Source organism: Siphateles boraxobius, unplaced genomic scaffold, assembly GCF_051911475.1.
Source record: "Siphateles boraxobius isolate OS27281-9 unplaced genomic scaffold, OSU_SipBor_1 5, whole genome shotgun sequence".
Lineage (NCBI taxonomy): Eukaryota > Metazoa > Chordata > Actinopteri > Cypriniformes > Leuciscidae > Siphateles > Siphateles boraxobius.
The window spans coordinates 4,745,926-4,755,689 of record NW_027509141.1 but is presented as its reverse complement, the minus strand read 5'-3'; the positions used below and the strand labels follow the sequence as shown (position 1 = coordinate 4,755,689).

General features: G+C 45.5%; 2 non-coding genes across 2 annotated transcripts; both read left to right on the top strand.

Moving 5' to 3' along the window:
• Window positions 1–8,263: 8,263 nt before the first annotated feature.
• On the top strand, window positions 8,264–8,336 carry trnac-aca (transfer RNA cysteine (anticodon ACA)). The gene has a single exon. It is a non-coding gene; the product is annotated as a tRNA-Cys (tRNA).
• A 700-nt stretch (window positions 8,337–9,036) lies between these two features.
• Window positions 9,037–9,108, top strand: trnae-uuc (transfer RNA glutamic acid (anticodon UUC)). The gene has a single exon. It is a non-coding gene; the product is annotated as a tRNA-Glu (tRNA).
• Window positions 9,109–9,764: the final 656 nt, after the last annotated feature.

The following is a 9,764-nucleotide window of genomic DNA, read 5'->3' as shown; positions in this document are numbered from 1 at the left end:
GAAGCGGATGCTAATCTCCTTTGCCCCGTCAGGGCGCTGAGATCTTATGTGTCCCGCTCGTCTGTCTTCAGGCAGACCGAGCAGCTCTTTGTTTTATTTGGCGGACGCTTCAAGGGACTGGCCCCATCAAAACAGAGCCTATCCAGATGGATAGTCGATGCCATAGCGCTGGCTTACACTTCTAAGGGCCTGCAGTGTCTTTTGGGTGTCAGAGCGCACTCCACGAGAGGCGTGGCCTCTTCGTGGGCGTGGTCTAGTGGGTTTTCCTTGCATGATCTCTGTATGGCGGCGGGCTGGGCCTCGCCGTCTACATTTATAAGGTTCTATAACCTAGAAGTTCCCGCCTTACAGGCCAAGCTGCTGTCGGTCTAGAATTCAGTACTATCTGTCCCGCTGCGCCGGCGCAGAATGCTGAGTTTTGATTGAGTATCGCTCACTGATCGATGGAACAGCTCCATGGGTGTTGAATAGCCCGTACTTTTGCCCAGTTCAGGCTGAACGCGTTAACCCTGTCTGCGGGATATACTGTTGACATAACTAGCTCCTATGGGATGCTATTTCGTGGGGAATGATGCTGGTAGCCTCTCTTCTCCGACTCTCTGTGAGTCTACGGTGATTATGCACTATATGAGCCCCGGGCTACTGCCCTTGGGACTTTGGTGTCGGATCCCAGTACGCACGGCGTCTTACATTGTATTCCCCATAGCGTAAGATATTACGCAGTACGAGAGATACTTTCGTAAGAGAACGTACTCGGTTACTAACGTAACCTCGGTTCTCTCTAGAGAAGGAACGAGTACTGCGTATCTTGCCGTGCATACAACAGCGCTGGTTCGCTTCAGCGATGAGAACCAGTTTATATCAGCCTGTCGAGCGTATTTATAGGCCAAGGCCATGCCTATTCTGGCGGGACGCGACGAAATGGGCGCGAAGCACCCCCATTGGATGTCACGTCACGCAGGGCCTCTCTCGATAGGCTTGCTGCTGTTGCCGCAGGGCAGCCAATAGGCGCGCGAGCCGTCTTGCCTATGTCTGCACGCTGCTGCACAGCGTTTTACATTAATCAAAATTAAAGGATAATTTTTGGCTTCAATATCTCGTGGAAAAGAGGTTTTCCCCATAGCGTAAGATATTACGCAGTACTCGTTCCCTCTCTAGAGAGAACCGAGGTTACGTTAGTAACCGAGTACGTTTTACCATTCGTTGTAAAACTGTGGACCTATTTTTCCAAACGCCTCACAACCGGACATTCTTCCGTTGAGTGCTTGAATAATAGACACTCCAGCCCAGTTGGTGGCGATAATGCACCTTTGCCAATGTTTGGATAGCGTATAGCCTACAAAAATAATACATACAACCCCATTCCCGTTTCCGTCAGCGGAGTAATACTGTACCTCACAGAACATCCAATACAAGTCAATGGAGTTGGACAAAAACTACGATAAAAACTGTTGGAAAGCATCTTTTGCAGCAATTTTGTGTAAAAAATAACAGACTGAGAATTTTCGTCACAAAATCAAAATTCCATTTTAATCATAATATATATGATTAATCATATTAATCATAATATGTGTGGGTTTGTTTTACACAGGAGACTCTAACTGCCCTGACCATGTATGCCTTTTCCATTGTAGAATCGCGCTGCGTGCGCAATTACTGAAAAACAATAGGATTGATGTTTATTTTATACAAAATCAATATCAATATTTCTCATATGTAATACGTTTAAAAACGTCTAAAACTGCAGATGGATGTTATATTTTGAACGCTTGCTTAGCATGGAGATTTCAGTGGAGTTACGCAGACGCGCTGTTTCATAATAGGTAGGGCCTATGATGTCCTTTTATGAATGACAAGTTCACAGTGCATTGATCTCATATGGTACATTATTTTCTCTATAATGCTGTTCAGTGTGCAACATGTGTGTGTGTAGACTATATTTTTCACAAAACATTTTACCTTAATGCCGTTTTTAAGAGTTCAAAACTCATTCAATTCTTGGATTGAGCCCGGTCTACAGGGTGTCACGTGATTTTCGTGCATCTAACCTGGACATTGCCATTGCCAACATCAGACCGAAAATATGGCAAAATCATTTACTATGGTGATTTTTCTTAAGTATTTAAGTATTTGAAATACTCTAAATACACTCCCTCAAAATATTTTGTTACAAACTACATTTTATTTTTTTCCACACCTGCAAAATACAAATTACAAAATACACTAAATTAATTAAATACGTATTTAAAATACATGTAATTGAAATACTGGCCATGTCTGATAAAGACATTGTAACATCTGCAAATATTCAAAGTTTTCACTGCGTTTTGCTTCATAGACAATCGAATTGACTCAAAATAAAGCTCCATTTACATTTGAGAACATGGATTTTGCCATTAAAACAAATCATTATAAAAACCTGACTGTGCTTTCTACAGTTCTCCAAAAGACCTTTGTCACATAATGCTCTTAAATGCTATAACAATGTTCAATGTAAAATACAAATATTCACTCAATAACATTTTTTAATGTTTAAATCACGCGCAGCAGAAAGTTTTTACAATAGAAAAAAAAAAAGTTTTTAAAGGGCATGATCTTTAAACAGAGCAGGAGAACAAATGATTTCCGATCGGGGGAAAACGACTGGAATTGTAAGTATCAGAAGCGGATCCTGTCTATACATTTAGGAAGGGCAGATTCTGGGCATTATTAGCGCTAGTTTTAAGATAAACATTTTGTAAACTTTATCCTAATCGCTGAACACGTCAGACACACTTTTGTCAGAACTGTAATGCGTTACTCAGCCTGAGGGAGGCACTCTAATGATGTGTGACAGAGTTCAGTAGGCTACACGACAAACAGTATTTATTGCGTCCGAATGTTTTTTTAGAATATTACAAGTTATGTAGGAATTCCAGTTAGGGGGAAAAAAGTAATGTCTATTCTCAGAACATATAATTATAACTTATAACAGCTCAACCCGTGTTTTTGTAATGTAACGTTATCGTCGTTCGTTATGATGAGAATCGTTTTCAAAGATTCACAGAAGTCGTTGAAGTGTAGATAAACAGTGATAAAAGCCTAATATGAGTATTAAACATTAAAAGGCGATTATTTAATTAAATAAATAACTGCACGAGTGAATGAGACGCGCGGAATGAAGATGCACATTCACTCTCTGACAGCAGTTGGCGCTGTTTGTCGCCTAACATCAACTAATAATGAACAGATGTATTTTTTTTATTAATTAACATTAATTAACAGAGAATAACTACTTTATAAAATGTAGCTATTGCTCATTGTTAGGTAATGTTCGTTAGTTAAATATAATAGATAATTGATAGATAATTGATAAAAAATAATTGAAGCAAAGACAAACAGAATTTCCCATACCTGGAATCTTCCCATAAACTGGATGTAAAGCAAGGTCCTTGTGACAGGCCTGTCATCAAGTCCTCCACTTCCTTCTTCCTTCCTCCAGCTCAGAGATCACAACGCACCAAAGAAACAGCAACACCATCGATTAATTCTGAGTTTGCTGTTGTGTGGAGCCCAGTAAGATGTCATTCAAAATATAAACATGCCTTTGTCATTTAATGCTGTCTTAGCTTTTATTTAAACCAGTGTTTTTGATAATATCAGCAGGTACCAGAAGACACTGCGGATCTCCCACTACTTTGGCCACAGACAATGCCACAGCAGGACCAGAAGTGGGTGTCGGAAGAACTTTTTAGGGTTGGTGCAAAGGGTAAGCTGGAGCTGCGTGAAAACCTGCAGTTGTGGTATCACCCCCACCAGCAGCCCTGTTGTACCACCCAGCTCCAGGACCTGATAGATTTTTTTCTTAGCAGCTCTTTCTCTGGATGCCATATAGGCTATGGAAGTTGCGGCTCCAGTGAACTAACCCTGCCTGTAACAAGTATCAGCTGTGTGGTGGTGGTCTGCACGGGAGAGTACGACAGATATTGACAGATACTACAACCTGGTGACAAAGACCATGATCTGTACCAGGTGTAGAACCAGCTACCTGTCTTGGAGTAATGCTGTGCTGCAACAGTGGGACCTGGCCCATCGATCTGAATTCAGGATTATCCTCACACGCAAGTAAATATTTTGCAGTCATGTTCACTCATATGCTACCTTTTTTGATAAATAATTCTTACAATAATTAGATACCTGATAATAAGATACTTGAAAAAATACTTTTTTCCAAGGTATGCCTTTGACATTCGAGTTCTTCACTTGTTGCGTGAGAGGGGCATGGGGAATGGCCCAGCGAGGATCATCGGCCAGCTGAGGGAGAACCACAGTGAGGAGTGGTTAAAACGTGTGGCTCGGTACACATCAGAGTGTGTGGCCTTTTTGGATAAGCCTGGCCTGCTTCCAATGCACTTCCAGGAACCACCACCACTTGTTCCAGTACCCAGCTACAAATGGCTCCTCACTGTTTACATTTAGGACATCCTCAACAGGCTCGATCACATCAAGGCCAGCATCACATCCGCGTATGGATCAATTTTAAAAATGGATTCAACAAAGAAGGTTAGAGGAGCTGCTTTAATGACTGTACTCCTTTCTATAATGAATTGTTAGACCAAAATAGATTTATTTCTCAATGTTATTGATTTGGACGTATGTTGTATTTTTTGGTATGCTTATTGTTTCTTTTAGATCACCAAGAAGTTGAGTGAGCTTGCGAAAGGCACAGCACAGTGGCTTACCTCAGTAGGCAATGAGGTAGGTCAGGTGCTGATGAGTGTCCTGACTGTGAATGAAGGGGCTGGGTTAGACCTCATGGCTGCAGGGCTCATGGAGAGGTACCAGAGAGCTGGTGTTGATCCTCCCACTATCCTGTATGTGGACTGTGAGTGTTGCAAGGAAGTGGGAGAGACTAAACTGAAGAGGTGGTTCAGCGGTTGGCCCAATGTCATCGTCCGCCTAGACATTTGGCATTTTATGCAACGTCTGGCAGTAGGGAGCACCACTGATGCCCAACAGTTGTATCCTATGTCTAGGTTGTCATCCTGTATTTTTGAGTGGGACGCAGGGGATCTCACTCTGCTGAGAAGGGCCAAGAGGGAGCAATTCACCCAACAGGGCTGTGTCTGCAATGACGGCGGCAGAGCTTGACCGTCATATAAGCAAAGATGAGCTGGCCCAACACTGCAGGAGGAGAACACGAGGAGAGGAAACCACTATCCGCCTCCTTGATATGCTTATCAGAGAGTTCATGGGTGGCAAGGGAATGACACCCTTGGTGTTACTCTCCTTGACAGTGTAGTGTGAGGATGCAGCACATCTGGCATGTCCAGAGACGGCACGTCACCTGTATCCAGGACCCTACAGACGTGCCACTCTACATGGAAACTGGAACCATAACAAGGGCGGGATCGTTCTAAAAACGTACCGGTGTGCCAGAGGCTCCACATCCCTGGAATCATTTCACTGCCACCTAAACAGATTTAGTCCAGGTTTTTCATGACAGAATATACCACATCTTGCCACTAATTCCTGTTGATTTAGATATTTGCAGTTAACCGATAATATTTTCTCTTTTGCAGTTTCTCAAAACAACGTTTGGGTTTCTATTTGTTTTTCTAGGGAACAGCGCAAACAGCCTGAACTTCCAGATTTACCTCCTGGAAGGTTTGTTACGCTGGAATCAGGACCGGGCTGCAGCTGCTGTTGCAGGTTGAAGTTCAACCCTGCGATTAACTACAATAAGTTGTATGGAATGAAATTGGTCCCTAGCTTTACTCCACCTGCATTATACACAGGTAAATATATTTTGATAAATGCAGTTCACAAAATTACAAATTACAAATGTAATTAAAATGACAAGTGCTTCTGGACAAAAATAATGTAATTTTTGACAGATCAGAGAAAAAGAATACTACCAGAATTTTTGTACACTGGATTCTTTTGTCCTAGGTGTCAGGGCAGAAAATAAAATTCTTTCTAGAAAATAGAGTAACTCCGTCTTTTTATGATGCCCTCTGAATTACATATTTTTTGTTCATGCACAAGCTGACAACAACAAGATTTACTGCATTTTAATAAACCTTTCTGATTATTTTACTTTAAAAATGCTTCCTGTTCCAAATATTTCCTGAGGTGAGCTCATTGGAGTGCAATATTTGTTGAGGCAGAATAGTCAGCCCCTGGAGGACATGTGCCCTACCTTCGATAGGACCTCTCAGTTGCTGGAGGAGATAGATGTGGAGGAACAAGGGGAAGAGGATAAGGGTTTCATTGATTTGTTGGGAGAGGAAGTCACAGTGACAAATCTTCTGGCATTAGATGACTCATTCCTTATAGGTCCACCAGTCTCACCCACTGCACCGCTGCCCTGTGTCCAGGCTCCACCACTGCCCAGTGTCCAGACTCCTTCCACTGCACCACTGCCCTGTTTCCAGACTCCTTCCGCTGCACCACTGCCCTGTTTCCAGACTCCTTCTGCTGCACCACTGCCCTGTTTCCAGACTCCTTCCGCTGCACCACTTCCCAGTGTCCAGGCTCCATCAGTGCCCAGCGTCCAGACTCCTTCCGCTGCACCACTGCCCTGTTTCCAGACTCCTTCCGCTGCACCACTGCCCAGTGTCCAGGCTCCACCAGTGCCCAGCGTCCAGACTCCTTCCGCTGCACCACTGCCCTGTTTCCAGACTCCTTCCGCTGCACCACTGTCCAGTGTCCAGGCTCCACCAGTGCCCAGCGTCCAGACTCCTTCCACTGCACCAATGTCCTGTTTCCAGACTCCTTCCGCTGCACCACTTTCCAGTGTCCAGGCTCCACCAGAGCCCAGCGTCCAGACTCCTTCCGCTGCACCACTGCCCTGGTTTCAGGCTCCACCAGTGCCCAGCGTCCAGACTCCTTCCGCTGCACCACTGCCCTGGTTTCAGGCTCCACCAATACCCAGTGTCCAGGCTCCATCAGTGCTCATTGTCCAGACTCCTTACGTGCCCAGTGTCCAGGCTCCTTCCGCTGCACCACTACCCTGTTTCCGGACTCCTTCCGCTGCACCACTTCCCAGTGTCCAGGCTCCATCAGTGCCCAGCGTCCAGACTCCTTCCACTGCACCACTGCCCTGTTTCCAGACTCCTTCAGCTGCACCACTGCCCAGTGTCCAGGCTCCATCAGTACCCAGCGTCCAGACTCCTTCCGCTGCACCACTGCCCTGTTTCCAGACTCCTTCCGCTGAACCACTGCCCAGTGTCCAGGCTCCACCAGTGCCCAGCGTCCAGACTCCTTCCACTGCACCAATGCCCTGTTTCCAGACTCCTTCCGCTGCACCACTGCCCAGTGTCCAGGCTCCACCAGTGCCCACCGTCCAGACTCCTTCCGCTGCACCACTGCCCTGGTTTCAGGCTCCACCAGTGCCCAGCGTCCAGACTCCTCCCGCTGCACCACTGCCCTGGTTTCAGGCTCCACCAGTACCCAGTGTCCAGGCTCCATCAGTGCTCATTGTCCAGACTCCTTACGTGCCCAGTGTCCAGGCTCCTTCCGCTGCACCACTACCCAGTGTCCAGGCTCCTTCCGCTGCACCACTACCCAGTGTCCAGGCTCCACCAGTGCCCAGTGTCCAGACTCCATAAGCTGCACTAGTGCCCTCAGCAATGTTAAAATTTCCTTTTCTAGACCAGTTGTTTCTCAATTCGCCCTTAAGCAACAAATCCACAAACTCACTTAACAGCATGTAATTACCTAACCAACAGTTATATTTTTCCAGGCTGTTGACAAGCACTGCATTCATGGAATGGACCGGGTGGATGAGTTGGCGGAGTGTCTGGTGGAGCTGCGCACACAGGCAAGCCTCACACTTACCAAACCAACAAGTTGTGGGTTTGTGGCAGAACCTGGACCAATTTGACAAAGACAGGGTGATGTATGCAGCTCGTCATCAAGACAGGCTACTTACAGGTCGTTTTAGGTCTCCTAAAAAGAAAGCTGTCTTCACTCCTGGTGTCGACAGTACAAAGAAATGTGTTTTGGGTTCTAGCAGCTCTCCAGCACAGTGGCCTAATTGTTGTCGCCTTGTTGAAATGATTTTCATAAGGTTCTGTAGCATCCACCGAAGCCCCAAAAAACAGAGGAAACAATCTGTGTCTAGATGGGATCTCATTCTTCGCGATTACAGAATAATTCGGCAGCTAATGCTGAGCAATGGAACGGTGATGAGCGAAATAACCCTTCAGCTAGTTGAGGTGAAACAGAGGACCCTTACAACGTGGCACAATGGACGTTTAAAGGGTCAGGGGGTCTCAGTGGGCCAGTGGTGCAATGGACAACGCGTCTGACTACAAATCAGAATGTTCTAGGTTCGACTCCTGGCTGGCTCGCTCTGCCTCTTTTGCTTCGCTGTCAGCCCATAGCCGTTTTATTATTTCGTTTTATAAGCCCATTGTTTTTGTTGTTATTATTATTGGATTGTTTGATTAATATAAAAAAAATTGACAGTCCAACAATTGGCTGCTTTGTCAGTAGGATAACAGTTACCATACAATACCATGCGTCTTTTCAAATGCATTGCATGAGTACTGTCACAAGGACCTTGCTTTACGTCCAGTTTATGGGAACTCATAAACTGGTATGGGAAGTTTGGCTTGTCTTTGCATCACTTATTGAAAAAGCCACCACGTCTGTCTGTGCCAGTGGCACTTTTAGCCAGCGGCGGAGCTTCAGCAACCTGATAGGTTGTGGTTCTGTCCGCGACCAGTATGCATTCGATAGAATGGTGGTAGAGCGGAGGACTGTAGGTGGCAAGTTGGCAATCCTTAGGTCGCTGGATCGACTCCATTTCGAAGGAGGTCTTTTTCACACGCAAACATTTCCTTGGCCGTGCTTCTCGACGAGGACTTCAGCGCTTGAGTTTGTACCGCAATTTTGAAACTGAACGCCCTGGGCGAGGCAAATGAGAGCTCTGTCCGGTGAGGCTGATGAAATTGAATTCAGTAAACAATCCCTTCGGATCATTCCCATGTTCTTAAAGGGGCGGTCACACACTAAAAGCCAAAGGGCCTGCTCCAGGTGGAAGGAAGATCCCATATGGTCTAGCGGTCAGGATTCCTGGTTTTCACCCAGGCGGCCCGGGTTCGACTCCCGGTATGGGAAGTTTGGTTTGTCTTTGCATCACTTATCGAAAAAGCCACCACAACTGTCTGTGCCAGTGGCACTTTTAGCCAGCGGCGGAGCTTCAGCAACCTGATAGGTTGAGGTTCTGTCCGCGACTAGTATGCATTCGATAGTATTTTGGTAGAGCGGAGGACTGTAGGTGGCCAGTTGGCAATCCTTAGGTCGCTGGATCGACTCCATTTCCAAGGAGGTCTTTTTCAAACGCAAACATTTCCTTACCCGTGCTTCTCGACGAGGCATTCAGCGCTTGAGTTCGTAGTCCGCCATTTTGCAATCATGACCGCAGGTGATCATGACCGTAACAAAATTGGGACACACAAGAAAACCGAACTTTTAAAGAAAGTTATTTATTAACACAAGGAAAATTATACAAAAAACTGTCTTATGTAGCAGTCAGGTGTAAGTAGTGTCATGCTAGGGGAATTTGTGGAAATGTAATGTGCTGTAGTCTCATGATGCATGCAAAAGAAACATAACCAAACGAATATCAAATCAAATAGGCCGCCCGCCTCTGCCATCCATCTTGCTTCTCTTAAAAGGGGAAAAGGGAAGTTGGCAGCAGGTGTCAGTGATGCAATCAGGTAGGAGGGCGGAGTAATCCATCCAATACTGGGGAAAACCCCATTAAAGACACA